Source organism: Ictidomys tridecemlineatus, unplaced genomic scaffold (assembly GCF_052094955.1).
Source record: "Ictidomys tridecemlineatus isolate mIctTri1 unplaced genomic scaffold, mIctTri1.hap1 Scaffold_51, whole genome shotgun sequence".
Lineage (NCBI taxonomy): Eukaryota > Metazoa > Chordata > Mammalia > Rodentia > Sciuridae > Ictidomys > Ictidomys tridecemlineatus.
Genome location: NW_027523338.1, coordinates 1,415,977 through 1,433,408, shown reverse-complemented (window position 1 = coordinate 1,433,408; position 17,432 = coordinate 1,415,977). Strand labels below are relative to the sequence as shown.

Genomic DNA, 17,432 nt, shown 5'->3' with positions numbered 1-17,432 from the left:
GTGTTTACCATGTGTGTTTGTCAAAACTCATAAAGATGTACACTAAAAAAGATGCCTTTTATATATGTAAGGGACACCTTAATAAATATTTTTTAAAAAGATCACAATAAGCTAGATGCTATAGCACAAGCCTGGAATCCAGGTGACTTGGGAGGCTGAGGCAGGAGGATCCCAAGTTTAAGACTAATCTCAGCAACTAAGTGAGGCCCTCAACAACTAAGTGAAATCCTGTCTCAAAATAAAAAATAAAAAGGGCTGAGGATGTGGCTCACTGGTAAAGTACCCCTGTGTTAAATCCTCAGTACCAAAAAAAAAAAAAAAGTACAACAAACTTACAATTATATAAATTACATAAAATAAAGGTAATAAAAATGTTATAATTCTTAGAAGCACCCTGCCATGATAATGTAGACACAACAGCCTTATCACGAATGAAATCTTGGATGTCCACAGTATAACAATTTTTTTTCCCATTCTACAATTAAGTTAAAGGTCAAATTGTCCTTCAATGATATTTTCAATTTTATAATGACACAAGCCCTGGAAAATATGATCAAAAATCAAATATAGCCAATTGAACTATATGTACTCTTTCTTACTCTTTCTTACTTTGAGGAAAATAATTCAGGGAATAGAAAGGTTTAGTGAGCTTTCTGTATCTCTGAAATAAAATACCAAAATGCTATATCAGAATAAAAAAATCTAATTACTTTAGGCTTAATCTTTCATAGCAAATAGACTTAATTTACAGAGTTTCTTTTCAACTCAGCAACCTGAACCCCATAAAGACCTGTCCATTTCATGACTTACATCATCTGCTTTACGGATCTTGTTTGCTACAGAAGTATAACTAGTGAACAAATAACCAAACCCAGAAATTTATAGAACTGGAATCTATTTCAATTACAGCATGTGGTTTGAAAAGGAAATAAAAAATGCAGAAAAATTTTAGCAAATTTATTTACCTCATCATCTCAGCAATCTTGAAATTTCCTACAAATATAACAAGTAAAATATAGCTCTTTCTTCATAAGGACAAGCAGATTGGAAATAATTACCTTGTACCAAAGAAACACTAACAATAACATTTTATAGTGATTGTAATTTTTCTAATAATCCTATGGTGTAAGACTGTTAGCATCATTTATAGGTGATAATGAAAATACAGTAGCCACCAGTACCCCAGCAAATGAAAAGTATAATGCCAAATGATTTGTATGTGGTGCCTAATTTTCATTGTAACCCTATGAATTAGACATTGTCAACATCTCCTTTTATAAAGAATTAAGTACAGTCACTTAACTACTGATTGGCAGATGTTAGACTCAAAAGCGCAAGTATGTTATTGGTCTAAGCCTATACTGTTTATATTTCAAACGTCTTCTACCAAAGAGTATTTAAATTACTGGAATATGACTTTAATTATGAAGTTTTATGGATGATATGTATATTATATTTAATTATACCATAAAGCATAGAGTCTTTTAAAAAAATGCATCACAATAGTACAGCGCTATTTCTACACTTCCAAAAATGAACTAATTCATCAGAAGTAAAAACTGTGCACTGTATAAGAACAGAAGAAAGTATAGAAGTAGAAGAGGCAAATAATTTACTCAGGGTGCTTGACTAGGGTATTTTACAACCTTGTCAAGATCTTCCAAAAATAAAAAGGATTTGCTATGTATTCTTTATTTCCCTGTTAAGGGCAACTGTTTAGTATCTATTCCTCAAGGTCCAGGTTTCACAATCATATATGATTATTTAAAGAACAGCTAGATATATAAAGAAAAGAATTAACATAGCAAACAGTTACTCTAGAAAGCCTACTTACAATGTTGGTCTATGGCTAGCATCTGGGAACCTGGATTTCAGCAGGATTCCCATCATGCCCTGTTAAGAAGATCACTGTGCCTAAACCGTCCATGCAAACAATATGGTTTGTGATGAACACTTGCTTTCTTCCTGGAGTCTGTAGTTTTGGTTCATGCTAACCCCAATAAGTGTCTTGTGCACTGAATCTCTACAGTGCTTCCCCAATAGACAATATTTTTTCATTTCACAGGTGTGAAAGAATGTTGAGAGAATCAAGGACATATTTGACTCTGCTGGGAGAGGACTCTTAGAAGTTTGGTTTCCTCTGGAATTTGCCTGTGTGCCTTTACCCTTTGCTAATTTTGTTCTTGTGTTTTCTTGTTGTAATGACTCAGAATACAACTGTGAGTACAGCTATATGCTGAGTCCTGTGGGTCTTCCTAGCCAATCACTAAACATGGGATGTTTTGAGGATCCCTGACACAAATAGTAAGATACTTTCACAATAAACCGATAGTTACCACTAACAGAATGGCCATGATAATTTGCTTAAGATTGGCAAACCTGGAGATGTTTTACCCGCCACTAACAAGTACAAAAGTAAGTTCCAAACACCTGACCTTGAATTATATAATGTACATTTTTTTGTACCCACCAGGCACTCTAGCAGGAAAAGAATTAGGAGACCCTGCTCCAGCACCACCTTCTTCTTCATCTTCTTCAAATTCCAAATGCTCTTCCTCACCAGGGGCTAAAATTCTCCTATATAAAAAAGGACAGAAAAATTAGTGAGCTACTCCACTTAATACACCAGCTAACTAACTAGCCACTAACTTCCCAGATAAGATGCTGATTATTAGGTTGATGTTGATATAAATGTCAATGTCAATCATCTCATTGCTATCAATGGTAACAGTCATATCATCAATACCAAATTTGATAGGGAAAAAAATACAGAAATAATTGAAAAACAGGCATAAAATAGATAATAAAATCAGAAGACAAAATATGGATGCTTATTTATTTACCTTAATGGGCTAGGCTGAACATCAAATGGAAATTCTTTATTATATGTGAGAATATTTTTTAGGACTAGAATAAAGACATAGACAAATATTAGTCTTATATCTTAGTCTTACATGTTATGTAAGTCTTATATATTAGTTAGTCTTATATGTTATATCTTAAATTGATACTTTTAATCATATTTTATAGTGTATTAAGCCACACATTAATATATGTATTTTAAATTCCGAGCTTCACTATAATTTTAAGACTCTGCAATTGACTACTACTGAGTGTCTTAGCAAAATAAAAATGTCCATAGTGGACTGCAGGTACCAGTATTTTCAGAGTACTGTAAGATCTCCAAGGAAAGTCTCAGAGCCCTCATAGAAAATGAACCATAAAATAGTTCTCCAATGTACAAGGTCCTAGGTGATATGGGGTACCAGTGAAAGAGAATACCTCTTCTCCTGAAGTATTTTAATTAAAAGATTGATACTGAAGATGACTAATTAAAGAGAAATAGATAATCACATCTTATTCTTTATCCTAAATAGATTTCCCTCAATACTTATCACACTGGTAAGGTTTGTAGCAGCAAGGTTATAATTCTAATATTCCTTTTATGATGAAATTTATTGTATATGTGTGCACACATATATACATGCATATATATATATATGTGTTTGTGTGTATATATATATATATATATATATATATATATATATATTTACACGTGTGTACACACACATACACACACACACACACACACACACACACACACACACACAGCAGACTTTCTCCGCAGGGAAGTCATCAAACAACATAATGCTATCACCTCTTGTGTCCTGGTTGATTACTTTCTGGCATGTAAGCCTACAGACAGATGTTCTACAATTCTATCTGTATCTGGAAAAGTATTTTATGAAATTTATTGTTTCATTTCCCAATTTATGGGTTCCTAGTGACTACCTGCAATTATTTCAAGGTAAATATTTAGCATTATTAATTGGGCAACCCATGGTTTTTACTCTAATTACTCAGACTTTAATTTTGGAGTCTTGCAGATTTCAGTTAAAAGGAGTATGGCATATTGGGTTCCTAAATAAGTAAATTCAAAAAGAACAGGTTGTAATTACATAACTTATTCCAATAGGAGTCAATCATCCAGTGAGAAAGAAGTTGGAAACTTGTACCTAGATTCTCATTACTCACTCTTATTCTCTCTCCCTTTAGCTCTTCTTCATCCTTTATCTCTTTCTTCTTCTCAACAAATGCATACCGAGTACTCACAATGTTCCAATCACTGTTTTAGGTGCTAAAGATACACAGTAATCAAGAACTCATATTTGGACCTTAGACCTTACTAAGGAAAAGTAGACAATAAATATGCCAACAAATAAACAAGATAATGTAAGATGTGATTAGTGGTATGAAGGATACAAACAGGATGCTGTGTAAAAGCAGAGAGAACTTGGTAGAGTAGCTAAGGTAGACACGGTGCCTTTCAAAACTAAACTGTAAGAAGACATTTGAGCCAAGACCTGAGATGAGAGGAATCATCCATAAGTGGCTCTAGCATAAGGCTTCCCAGGTATTAAAGAACAGGCTGGAGCAACAACAAAGGTTCCAAGTAGGAAACAGTTTGCCTTATTCAAGGCACAGAAAGGACTGTGGGAACTTAGGGGAAGCAGCAGGAGATCAAAGTAGAAGGTTTAAATCAAAACCTAGCCCTACAATTACAACAATAACTTGAACATTTACATAAATACTCTAATCTCCCCAGTTCTAAAATGAGAATGCTACTTCCTTTACAGGCTATTGAGAGAATTACAGCCTAAATAAATGTATACAAAATGGCAAGGGAAAATCTAAAATGGACATTCACTCTCTCCATGACCTTTTTGATCTAGTTGACTAGAATCCTAATATTTCTTATCTCACTAAGAAGTACTGTTTATTTTTTAATACAAGAACATCTTTTCTATACTTCTGCATGATCATTGTTACTAAACTATTAAATCAACTCAATATTAATAAGTAATATTAATAAATATTGATCACTTACACAACAATGGAATAGATACCAAAAATGGGGAGCAGGTAACAAAAAGATCATGTCTCACTCATATCAGAAACAAACACACAGAAATGATCATATTGTAATAAGAGTTTAATAAAATGAGCAAAAAAATCAACCATTAAAAATGTATATAACAATAATTTTTAAAAGCTGATCCTGTTATGGTGGCATGTGTCTGTAATCCCAGGTACCAAAAGCCTGAGTCAGGAGGACTAGAAGTTCATCTGCCTAAGCAACGTAGGGAGACCCTGTCTCAAAATAAAAATAAAACAATAAAAGGGCTGGGGTTGTAGTTCAGTGGTAGAGTGCTTGCCTTGCACATGTGACAATAGGTTCAATCTTTAGCACTACATGAAATGAATAAATAAAATAAAGGTATTGTGTCCATCTACAACTAAAAATGTTTTAAAAAATAAAAATAAAAAGGACTGGAAATATAGCTCAGTGGTAGAGCACCCCTGGGTTCAATCCCCAGTACGTCAAAAACAAACAAAAAAGTTGAAAAATATCTTAGTTATTAAGAATATCTTGGCTGAGTGTGGTAGTGCACATCTGTAATCCCAGAGGCTTAGGAGGATTAATAATTCAAAGCCAGCCTCAGCAAAAGTGAGGCATAAGCAACTCAGTGAGACCCTGTCTCTAAATAAAATACAAAATAGGGATGGGGATGTGGCTCAGTGGTTATCTTGCATTTGTATTGTAACAGAATAATTAAATAGTATTTTCATTTCTTTGGTATCAAAGCTCTGAAGAGGACGTATTTGCTTTAGAATAATAGCTTTGTTATATTATTTTTACAAGTTAAAGTACTATGAAACATTTAATTTATGTGAATAGCTTTAGAACAAATTTAAATAGCTTTAAAACAAATTCTGTTTTACTTTCTATAACTGTATTATATGTTTACATTTTCAACAACTATGAAATAACAGATTCTATTGTTCTTTTAAAATAGCTTAAACCTTACATAGAGTTTTCTTTCTACCAATACTAGCAATGATGTCTTAGGAGGATCTCAAGAGGAGCTTGAATTTTACAAAAGACATTATCATAAGTATGAAGCATGTCATGGGTTGGAGATTCATTGGCTGATTTGGTAGGACTTACACACTTTGGATCACTACATGGCAGACATCTGATGCTACTCCACCATGGAAAATTCAGCACTCCTAGCCTTTCTCTTGGAGCACAGACCTACCAACCTCCTGAAGCTAACCCTCAAAAGATGACACACAGGCAAATATCAAAATGCATTTTGCTTTTGGTGACTGATGTGTTTCATTTTTGTGGTAGGAAAATGGGCAGCTGCCTCAATTTTGAAAGGTTATTTTTTAAATTATAGGAAAAGATTGCTTCAAAACATTCAAATCTATTTAACTAAACACAATCTTACCAAGTTCATACTACACTTAAAGCATTCAATAGGCTCTGGGGTGGGGGAAGAGTCCATTCATAATCTCTTTGAGGACTAAAACAAATACAAGTGAAACTAACACATGTGAGAATCTGACAATGGATAGTTAAAATGATTCTATACAGGAGAGGAGGCAGAATTTAATTATGCCTCTATAGAGACAGCAGAGAAAGCTTTCAGGGAGAGGTGGGATTTCTGTGAAGCCTTGAAGGGTGGCTTAACAGAAGGGAATTTTGCAGGGTGGTGGTGGGGAGATATGCTTGAGTAAGCAGCAGTACATTACTGCAATTAACATAAGAAAAAATGGCTCAGACTTTCACAATCATAGTTTTAGTATTTTCAGACAGAATTTAAAAGATTTCAAAATGTTCAAGTAAAGAATACATCAGCCTAATAAACCAGCCAAGAGCTAGTGATGTAGCTCAGTGGTAGAGCATTTGCCTTATATGGGAAATGCCCTGGGTTCGATCCCCAGCACCACACACACACGCATTAAATTTTAAAAAAACTTTTTTTAAAAGAAAGGAAACCAGTTAAGTTCAACATATTAAAAGTTAGAATTCACTATTTTCCTTAGAAGAGGCTTAACGTTTTAAAAAGAAAGCTTGAATAAGTATACTTAATCTGAAATATTACTAAATACCAATTTGTAGAAAATATTTAATTCCAACTCAATAATTAACTCACAACAAGTGCCCTGCTTGGATAAATTCCAAATTACAGAGTCTACCCTACTGAAATACAGAATACTCACTTATGTTTCTTTGAGAAGCAACAGCAAATTAAAATCATCTAAAAAGATAACTATCAAGAAGGGAAAAGTACAAATGAAAAACATTATATAAAGTATAATAAAGTGAATCTCCAAAATACTCTTTCCATTTCTATTCCAAATCTTTTTTAAAAAGCCAAAAAAGTAATAGATTTTAACCTGATCTTCAACTAATACATGGGTCAATAATTTCTTAGGAATTTGAACTGGAGAGCTGTACTTAGGAATGATGTAGTACAGCACCACTACAGGTATTACTAACAGCATAGTGAAAGAACCAATCCAGGTGACCTAAAACTCATTGCTGGGATTTACAAGCTAGTGTCGGTGTTGTCCTTAGCAGAATGTTACTGAGAGAATTCGAGTGCTTAGCATATAGATGCTATTCTAAAAAAAAAAAAAAGGCAATTAATGAAAGATCTTGTGAGGCAATAGAAGTACTTGAGCATGCTCAGAGGAAGAGAAGAGATAATAAATATATGAAATAAACATCCACAGTCTTTACGGCCACTCTGTGTATCTATAAGATTCTTAAATTTTGTTTGGAAACAAACAACTAATAGGAAATAGTGACTGAATAAGAAGCCAAAATCCTAATAATTTTTATCATAAAAACTGAGGGCTGGTGACATAGTTTATGGTAAAGCACTTGTCTAACATGCCCAAAGCCCTTGGTTCAATCCCCTGCATCATCTCTCTCTCTCTCTCTCTCTCTCTCTCTCTCTCTCTCTCTCTCTCTCTCTCTCTCTCACACACACACACACACACACACACACACACTCACACACAAACATAATTTTCAGTAGAACCACCGTAGAAACAACTGTTGCAATCTTTTATTTAAAGCCATCAATGTGTTTTTCTCAAAATAATCTTATATGTAGCCAGTCATAAAAGATCATATATCATATGAGTCCATTTAAATAAAATGTCTACAATAGGACAATTTATAGACAGAAATCAAACTAATGGTTTCCTAGGGCTGGGAATTGGAAGGGATTTTAGGGGGATGGCAAGAAGTGAATGACTGCTCATGGGAATAGGGTTTCTTCTTGTGGTGATGAAAATGTCCTAAAATTGATTGTGGTGATGTCTGCATAACTCTTCCAATTTACTAAAAAAATTGAATGATATGTTAAATTGGTGAATTGTGCTTTATATAAATTATATCTCAATCTTATACAAAGTATTTATTAATGCTTTTGAGAAATAAAGTTTTAGGTACAAAAAAACTCCCAAAATTTGTGAGAAATATTACATTGATTAATATCCTTATATACATTGGATATAGGCATAAGAACTATTTCTGAATATAAGTTGAGTCTCTTATAACATCTCCAACTCTTATGATCTAGGGCTGGAGATGTAGCTCAGTGGTAAAACGCTTGCCTAGCATGTGTGAGGTCATGGGTTTGATCCCCAGAACCACAAAGAAAACAAAACTTTATGATCTGGATTACATAAAGAAACCAAAACTATTAAAATGACAGAATTCTTGCCATATTCAGAAGGATGGTGTTCTGAAGAAATGAAATATGATCATCTAAAACTGTGGAAAAGCCACCAGAATCACAACAAATCCACTATGCATTCCTTTGTTGTTGTCTGTTGTTGTTAACTTCTCTTTTCCAACCCAAACAACAGAAAATCAGATCCCTTTCAGTATACTCTGAGAATCCTTTTTCTACCCTGGATCTGCAATACAATCACATTTCAGCTATCTCAATAATATATGTCTTTGTTAGAATTGCTATAATGAATTAGATATTGGCAGTTTGTGGAATTTATAGGAACATTCTATTTAGTTCTTTTTTGGCAGGGGGTACTGGGATTAAACTCAGGGGCACTTGACCACTGAGCCACATGCCCAGCCCTATTTGGTATTTTATTTAGAGACAGGGTCTCACTAAGTTGCTTAGTGCCTTGCTTTGCTAGGGTTGGCTTTGAATTTGATATCCTTCTGCCTCAGCCTCCCGAGCGGCTGTGATTACAGGCATGCGCCACTGTGCAAGGCTCTCTTTAGTTCTTAAATTAATTTTTTACCTCTTACTCAAAGCATGTTTACATTAAAAGGATTGCACTAGTGTGAACTGAGATACACTGACAAATGTTCTGAGATTTAGGCCCTGCTCAGTTACTGGAGATTGAAGTGAAACAGGACAAACAAATCATTTCATTTCTTTCCTCAATAGAGAATGTGATCACAAGTCTGAGACTCCTTTCTGTTTGAAAATGCTTTGATTTTATGATTCCCTACTTAAAAATCTTACTTAGTTGGATAAATAAAATCTACTATTCCCTAGTCACATAAATGCACTGAGATGTGCAATCTTATCTCAATAAAAAATGAGTACAGGAGCTGGGTTATAGTTCAGTTGGTAGAGCATTTGCCTTGCATGTGTGAGGTACTGGATTCGATCCTCAACACCACATAAAAACAAATAAGTAAAATAAAGGTATTGTATCTGTCTACAACTAAAAAAGTTTTTAAAAAAGGCTACATTAACTTACATTCATTCAGTTATTCACACTGTGCCTTTGCCCATACTGCAGACAGTTTTAAGAGAGCAATCATTTGAAACAGCAGAAAGGCTTTATTTGGGAATATCCTAACCAACAAGATAACTGAAGGAATTGTTTACTTTTTAAAATTTTGAAGAAGGGAAAAAAATGGAGACAACAAAAAAAACACTTTGTAATGCTTTCCCAACATTCAGACTGTAGTTTTCAATAACATGTAATGTGAATGGGCATTAATGACTGTAACCTTATATTCTCTACTGGACTCTACTGAAAATGTTTATCAAAATAATTATAATCTTATTAAAGCCATTAAGACAAATTAAAGGTTAATTTGGATATTTAGATGAAGTACAACATATATATTCTATAATAAAGATTAAATCCAAATGGTAATTAAAAATACAAATATTGTAGGAATTTTAAAAGCACCAAAAAATAAGAGAAATAAATCCAATCACTTTCTGTGCTAAACAATCTTAATATTCACAACAGATAAAACTCTCTTCCTATAGGAATACCACTAAAAAATATAAAACAAAACTTACTTGGTTCTAGCTTCTTGAGGTCCTCCAGTTTAAATTCTTCCTGGGACTGTGTGGACTAAATTTAAAATATGCATATTATATCTTTTCATTACAAAGATTTCACTGCACCCTATGTCTTTTAAATGGCAAGAATAAAATATTTAAAATAAATATATTTCTTGTTTTAAAGGTAGAAAATGAAAAGTTCCAAACTGATTTTTGGAATATTCAAGCTAATAGAAACAGAAAAAATTAGAATCATATCTTTTATTTCTACCGTTTACAAAGTATGAACTAAGTCATTTAAGTGTGAGTTCAGCTGATCAATTCCAATTGTTATAAAACCCTTCTGAGATAATATTACTTTGGGCATGAATGTCTAATATCTTTTCAGAACAATTTAGAATAATTCATTTAAAAAAATCCATTTACCTGTAAAGCTGCGCTTTGCAATTCCAAGCATGTTGCAATTTTGCCTATGGTTTTCTGTAGGGAAAAAAATGCTATAAATCCCAAGATAATTTTAACTGTCAGTTACTAAAATCAAGAATTTTTATTTATAAGAGATCTATAGGGACTGGGATTTTAGCTCAGTGGTTGAACACTTGCTTCACATGTGTGAGGCACTGGGCTCGATCCTCAGTACCACATAAAAAAAAATAAATGAAACAAAGATATAGTGTCGATCTACAATTTAAAAAATTTACAAAAGAGATCTATACTTCTTTAAATAAATTATTATTCCTTTTCTAGCACCTTGCAGATTTTAGAGAAGAGAATCAGAAGACAAAGGGCTGAGAAGTGGGAGAGAGATGAGTATATATTCTCTTCTAAACTAATATGCCACAACCAATTCTAAATCAAGTTTGGTTTGGTGATAGGTCTAGATATGATTTAAAGGGCAACAAAGATAGCCATTATGAAAAGCAGTGTGGAGGTTCCTCAAAAGATTAAAAATTGAACTGTGATATGATCCAACAATTTCACTCCAGGATATATGGCCAAAGGAAAGGAAATCAGTAAGCTGCAGAGACACCTGCACTCCCATATTCATAGCAGCACTATTCTTATTAGCCAAGAAATGGAAACCTAAGAGTCCATCAACTGATAAGTGGATATAAAAAAGGGTTATATATACACAATGGAATACTATTCAGTCATAAAAATAAAAAAATCCTATCCTTTGCAACAACACGATGGAACAAGATCATTATATTAATGAAGTAAGCCAGGCACAGAGACAAGACCCACAAAATCTTATTCATGTGGAATACAAAAAAGCTGATTTCATAGAAGTTAAAAGTATAATGGTAGTTACCAGTGGTTGGAGACAGTAGGGGTGAGTGGGGGGATAAATAAATGCATCCTACATTTCAAAAGAAAAAAGAAAAAAATTTGTAAGTTTTTAAACATAAGAAATGATACGTGAGTAGAAAATGTTAACTGGATTTAAATATAACACAATATATACATGTATCAAAACATGTTACCCCATTTATATGTACTATCTTTGTTATCTGTAAGTTAAAATATTGACTATTTATTTTTAAAAATAGCTTTTTTTAGCTGTAGATGGACATAATACCTTTATTTTATTAATTTGTTTTTATGTGGTGCTGAGGATTGAACCCAGTGCCTCACACATGCTGGGCAAGCAAGCACTCTACCACTGAGCTACAACTCTAGCCACAAAATACTAACTTTAAAAAAGAAAACAGAAAATTAAAAAGGGGGAGGGCAATGAAAAGAGAGTTTTGACATCTTCCCTTCCAACCATCTTCTCATAAAGCCTGAAATTTACTAAAAGATATCTGAAAGATAGCACAATGGTCTAATTTAATTCTGATTTAAGCTCAATTCTGACTTGTATAAAAACGTAGGCAATATTAACAAAATTAGTATTTGTGATGAATGGTGCAAATTTTACAGTCAATCTGTTTTATAAAATAAGCTATAAAACACATGTGATAGGGCACAGTCCTTGCTTTTAATATGCTCATGTTCTATTATGTGTGATAAAACATATATCAAATCACTATATTAAAAAGAGAGACATTCAATCTATAAGCTTCAGCAAAATAAGTTCCTTTTATGTCCTAAAGGAAAAGAACATGATCTATATTAGGAATCCAGTCCCAAAGACTAGGGAGGATTTCCAAATCAAAGAGTTTGGAAAATTGTCAAGGTTCAATTACTTAAAATCCCGAACTGAAAGCAGAGGGATGGGTGTGAAAAGTAAAGTGAAGTAGGGCATAGCCATTCTGAAATGGACCTTTCACAAACTCCTTGCTGAGGAATCTAGGATTTCTTTAACAATAAGTTACATAGAAGTGTGTTTTTATTGTTCTTTTTTTTAACTGACATGCCCTTAAGAACACTGTTGTGAGCTGGGCATAGTTACGTGTACCACCTACTGGGAAGGCTAAGGCAGGAGCCTAAGAGTTTAAGGCCGGTGTGGGCAACACAGTGATACTTTCTAAAAAACAAACAAAAAACCCCTTGACTGTTGTGATACAGGTATGCAATGCATACATAATTTAAAGGAAAGGGGAAAACTGAAGAAAAAATCATTTAAGTTATTTCAAACTGTCTAAACAATATTCAGAATAAGAATATGAATAGCTAAGGTGGACATGAAAAGAGGAGATTCATGAGAATCATAAAAGAAATTATCAGGGCAGGCAGCTGAACAATGCCACTGAGACCTCTAGGTCCTTCCAAAAAAGATATTTCTGAAATGTGTTTAGGAATAAGTCTAGATGATAAAAGCAAAGAACTGTGTAACATTTACAATGTAAACATTTACAATGCTTACAAAATGACATATTTTGGAAAAAAAACTGACATGTTTTTCTGAATGTATTTTCTGTATGACTTACAAAAAGTTTAGTAAATTGGGGATTTGGTGATTTTGTGTTTGGTTAATGTTCTTTGAAAGGTAAAAGAGGAGTAAAGGGAAGTAACAGTATTGTCCTGGCCTCTGGTGCTTAGGCTAGTGGACATTCTTCAATTACTGAATCTTCAACAAACAGCTAGGTTAGCAACTCACAGAAAAACCTATTATTGAGCAAGATATGCCTCTCAGACACACAAGTAATAATATTTAATTATCTCCATAATCTTTTTAAAATTTCAATATAAAATCTTAGAAAATATGCAATTTTAATCTGAAAAGAGATTACATTTGAAAATTATGTTTATACATAGTTTGCAAAATACTCAAGTTTATTCATCCTCTTAAATAGCTATGTATAGAAACCAGCAGTAAGCAATCTTTTCTACATAAAGTCTAATATCCCCAATCATTATTGTTCAAATATACCACTCAACTCCAGCAAAACTAGTAAATAATTAAGTATAAATATAATAATCAAATAATTTATTAATAACAAATACTATTAATTATTAACCACTTATTAATAACTAATGAGCACTTACTTATAGGCTCTCCTAAATGACTGATAAACATTAATTTAATTAATCCTCCCCAACTCTGAATTAGCTGTGATCATTTTACAGGTGTGAAAACTGAAGTACAGGCAGGTTAAGTAATTTGTCCCAGTCATCAATGCCTTCTATACAACACACAAGATATTCAATAAAACCACACACTTCCATCAATTCCATTTAGCTATGACTTACTATATTCTTTCAAAACTGATTTATAAAAGAATTTTGCTTGTATTGAGATGTATCAATGAGCTAATCTTCAAAATAGTAGTTAGCTTTTTTCCTTCTTGACTTTAAAATCCATTTTATTTCACACTTAAAACATTTAAGATAAAAATGTTGTAGCTGAACAATAAGAGACCACTAACAAACTATTATCACTTAAACATTTCTTTAAGTTAAGCAAAGGCAATAGCTTTTTATATATAAATGTACTGAACTATGGCAAAATACCAACCGGCCTTATTCATAACTATTTTAAGGGACCACACCCAGCTTCAGTATTAAAAAAGAAGTGAAACACTATTATTTCAGCTGTGGCAATAACTTTTAAAACATGTAGAATTTATTGATGTCAAAAATCAAGTGCTTGCTACTGAAACAGTGTCACCTTCCTTAAAATGAACAGTGCAGAAAAGTAATAAAGAAGCACAAGTTCACATATGCCAGAGTATAAGTATTGACTACTTTAATTAATGTACATTAAACCAAGCACTGAAGTGATGTTTGATTTTTAGAAAGACTTAAATCACTAGCATTTTATTCAAATTAATTGCTCATACCTAATATGATAAGAAACAGAAAACAGTATCATTTTTAGAGTATTAGCTACTTTAGTTTGTCATTGCTAAGAAAATTGAGAGTTCTAAAGACCAGTTAAAGGTAAACATGGAATAAAAATGGACAATTAATGAGCTAAATTAATTTTGCTAAAATGTATTCAATTTATGTAATGAATAAAATGAGTTTAAAAATAAACATAATTCAGTACAGTCTTACTTAATCCAGACTTATCTTTTAAATATTTAAAAGCAGCCACTCATCTTCCATCTAGCTGTTGGGGGAGAGAAAACACTGGGGTAGAGAGAAAGTGGAAGTAGAAAGGTGGAATCGATAAAACATAAAACAAGTATATATTTCTGGGATTCTCATTACCACCAAGTTTGATTCAAAATAGGAAAAAACTTTCTAAGTGTCATGAGATAGGATGTTCTATTTTGTCCAGAAACTTACATGAGAAAATCTACAACACCAAAGTAGGGAATTCCATGGAATGAAAGCTTTTGGCAGCTTTTTGTTGGCCACTAAACCCACTTGTTATAATGACAAAACTATTGAAAACTGAAATGAAACTAAGTGAACTAATCGTGAGAGAGGATCAAGTAAGAATCATAAACTCTTGTTTTAACTAGAAATCTTTGAGAATATTAAAAATAGGAAATAAATGTGAAGTTTTTATTCTATCACCAATTAATATGGCTTAGACAGATTAGTAGTTCTGCTTTAGAATTCTTTAGATATAAAATAAATATTGGAAAAATATGTTATTCTCTTAAAAATTAGGATTTATTTTAATAAATATAAAGTAAATATCAATAATAGACCCAATAAAACATTTATTCATCAAATATATTTGAGAGCTCACTGTGAATTAGACAGCAAAAAGTTTCATAAAGAAAGCACTTTAGTAATAAGATTGGTTTTTAAAAACCAAAAACATTTTTCAAAGTTCCACTAACTACTGAATGGTTGGCATAATTATATAACTTGTCACTGCTATCAATACATGAAATAGTATAAGCATAAGAAATATAACTCAAAATACAACAACATTTTTGCAAAGAATAAGGTTAAAAGCATTTTCTATTTTCCTTTTTGGAGAAAAATATTATTCAGTTTTCTCTCCAGCTTATGTATAGGCATAGTATTTAATGCAGATCTAACAGTATGTGTCAAAATTTCCTGTATTATGTTCTTTAGAACACTAGATCCAATGATTTTGAAAAAAATTAAATGAGATTTGAGTTCTAAGCCATGTGACTTTGAAGAAATCCTACACCTATAATCCAGAAAAAACATGCCATATTTTCTGGGCGTCTAAGGAGAAGACCAGCAATACTTGAGTTCTTGGTAACTGTCTTCCAAAGCTGTAAGATACTTCTCCCATGAGAGGTCAAAAGTAAAGAAAGGGTTTCCACTAATCCATACAGCATCTATAAGTGAATTAGAAAAAATGTACCTCTTCCTCTGAGTAAATGAAGCTCCATTCCAAGGCACATAGCATGATGAGTGGAGCACAGCTGGATTTCAAGATTACACAGCCCTAAGCCTGGAACCTTCATAGCAACTTCACAACTGCCAGAGGGCAAAGTCATTGGTGCCAACAAGACACAAAGTAATCGTGGCAGTGCTGCCAGGAAGATCTGAAAGTCTTTTTTGTATATTCCTCTGATATCCCCTGCATGCTGTGAATCAGAACTGACTTGAGAGAAGCAAGATAAAACTGTTCTAGATGAAAATATAACCTCAGGATGAGTCATAGGAGGACCCTAGTTGGGTTGCTTGGCAAGCTCTATTGGAAAGGCTGAGAGTTGCCTAGGGAAAGGCAATCAGGTGTCCAACAGTCACTAAACATAATAAAGAGAATCAGATGCTATTTTAAAAGAACAACTGCCCAGAAAACTCTAAGGATCTATGCATATGTATCTATAAGTCATTTTATGTAACACTTGTCCAAGTTGGGTTAATGTCCCAAGGGGTAAACTCTGACCAACAAGAAACAAGCAATGGGACTCTTCTAAGAGGTGGTAGTAGAAGATGTACCATGTGACAAGACAACCAGCTCGGTTTTCTTGCAAGGTTAGGGCCTACTTGGTAGCATCTTTCCTCCTTTCTTGCCTTATTTATTGTTTTCTTTCATTCTTGCTGCTCTGGGTTTGTACCACTCAATAAAACCTTACCTCCAGTTGCTTTCTGAGGACACAGGGCCCAAGCCCTACAAATCAGCTAAAATGACCTTTTCTGCAATCCTATCACACACAAAACTGCTTTACCACACTTCAGATTCTGAAGTCAGACAGATAATAGTTGCACATTCTTAGACAAAGGTATTTCACGTCTCTTAGCCTTATTTTATTTATATATAAAATATGAAGTATAATAAAGTTTACTGAAATTAATCAATGTAATATAAATGATGCCAGGTACATTATTTATATTAGTATTTCCAGTGCTTAATATGTCATCTACTACACTGTAGGTATGCCTAATGCCTACAATGTTTACAATAGTACATTTTCTCTGTATTTAAAAAATTCCAACCAAGTAGCAAAGATTGAAAGATCTGTAAGGTCTCAATACAAATAGCCAGTAATCTGTAAAAACACATTAAATCTATACATAAATGCTCTCTGAAAAATGGCCCTTTACTGCAAATAATTCAATTTACCTGGGTTTTTGCCTTTCCAACTTATCAGGAAAAACAATTAAGTCAAAAGTACAGATGTAGCCAGCTTTAGGCACAATATATTCCTGAGAGGATGCACACAAATCAAATTTCTGTAAATCAAATCATATTTCACAAGCACTAGGGGAAAAACACCCTTTAAAATGACTTCAACAAATAATGCTATAGTAAACTGTTACTGTAAAATGAAGGTTTCTTCATAGCTGGTGATTATGTTGACTTATAATTTCATTAGGTTTTCATAAGAAAGGAAATACAGCAGTCAGCATATGGCAACATGAGCTCCCTCCCACCCCACATGAAGTCCCATGCTTGCTCAGGACTCTACAAGCAAGAAGATCATCACCAGAACTGAACACAGCCAATGCTATGCCTGGAGT

At 33.1% G+C, this 17,432-nt stretch overlaps 1 long non-coding RNA gene across 5 annotated transcripts in view; it reads right to left on the bottom strand.

Annotated features, from left to right (window-relative positions):
- Positions 1-17,432, bottom strand: part of LOC144373843 (uncharacterized) — an 84,706-nt gene that overhangs the window by 64,008 nt on the left and 3,266 nt on the right. For 3 of the 5 annotated variants that reach the window (XR_013433382.1, XR_013433384.1, XR_013433385.1), the window contains exons 2-4: positions 10,569-10,622; positions 10,158-10,212; positions 2,471-2,577 (exon numbers count right to left, since the gene is read on the bottom strand). This is a non-coding gene — a long non-coding RNA (uncharacterized LOC144373843). Of the gene's footprint in view, positions 1-2,470; positions 2,578-2,843; positions 2,908-10,157; positions 10,213-10,568; positions 10,623-17,432 lie in introns of all 5 variants that reach the window. The other 2 variants (XR_013433383.1, XR_013433386.1) reach the window with 2 other exon arrangements.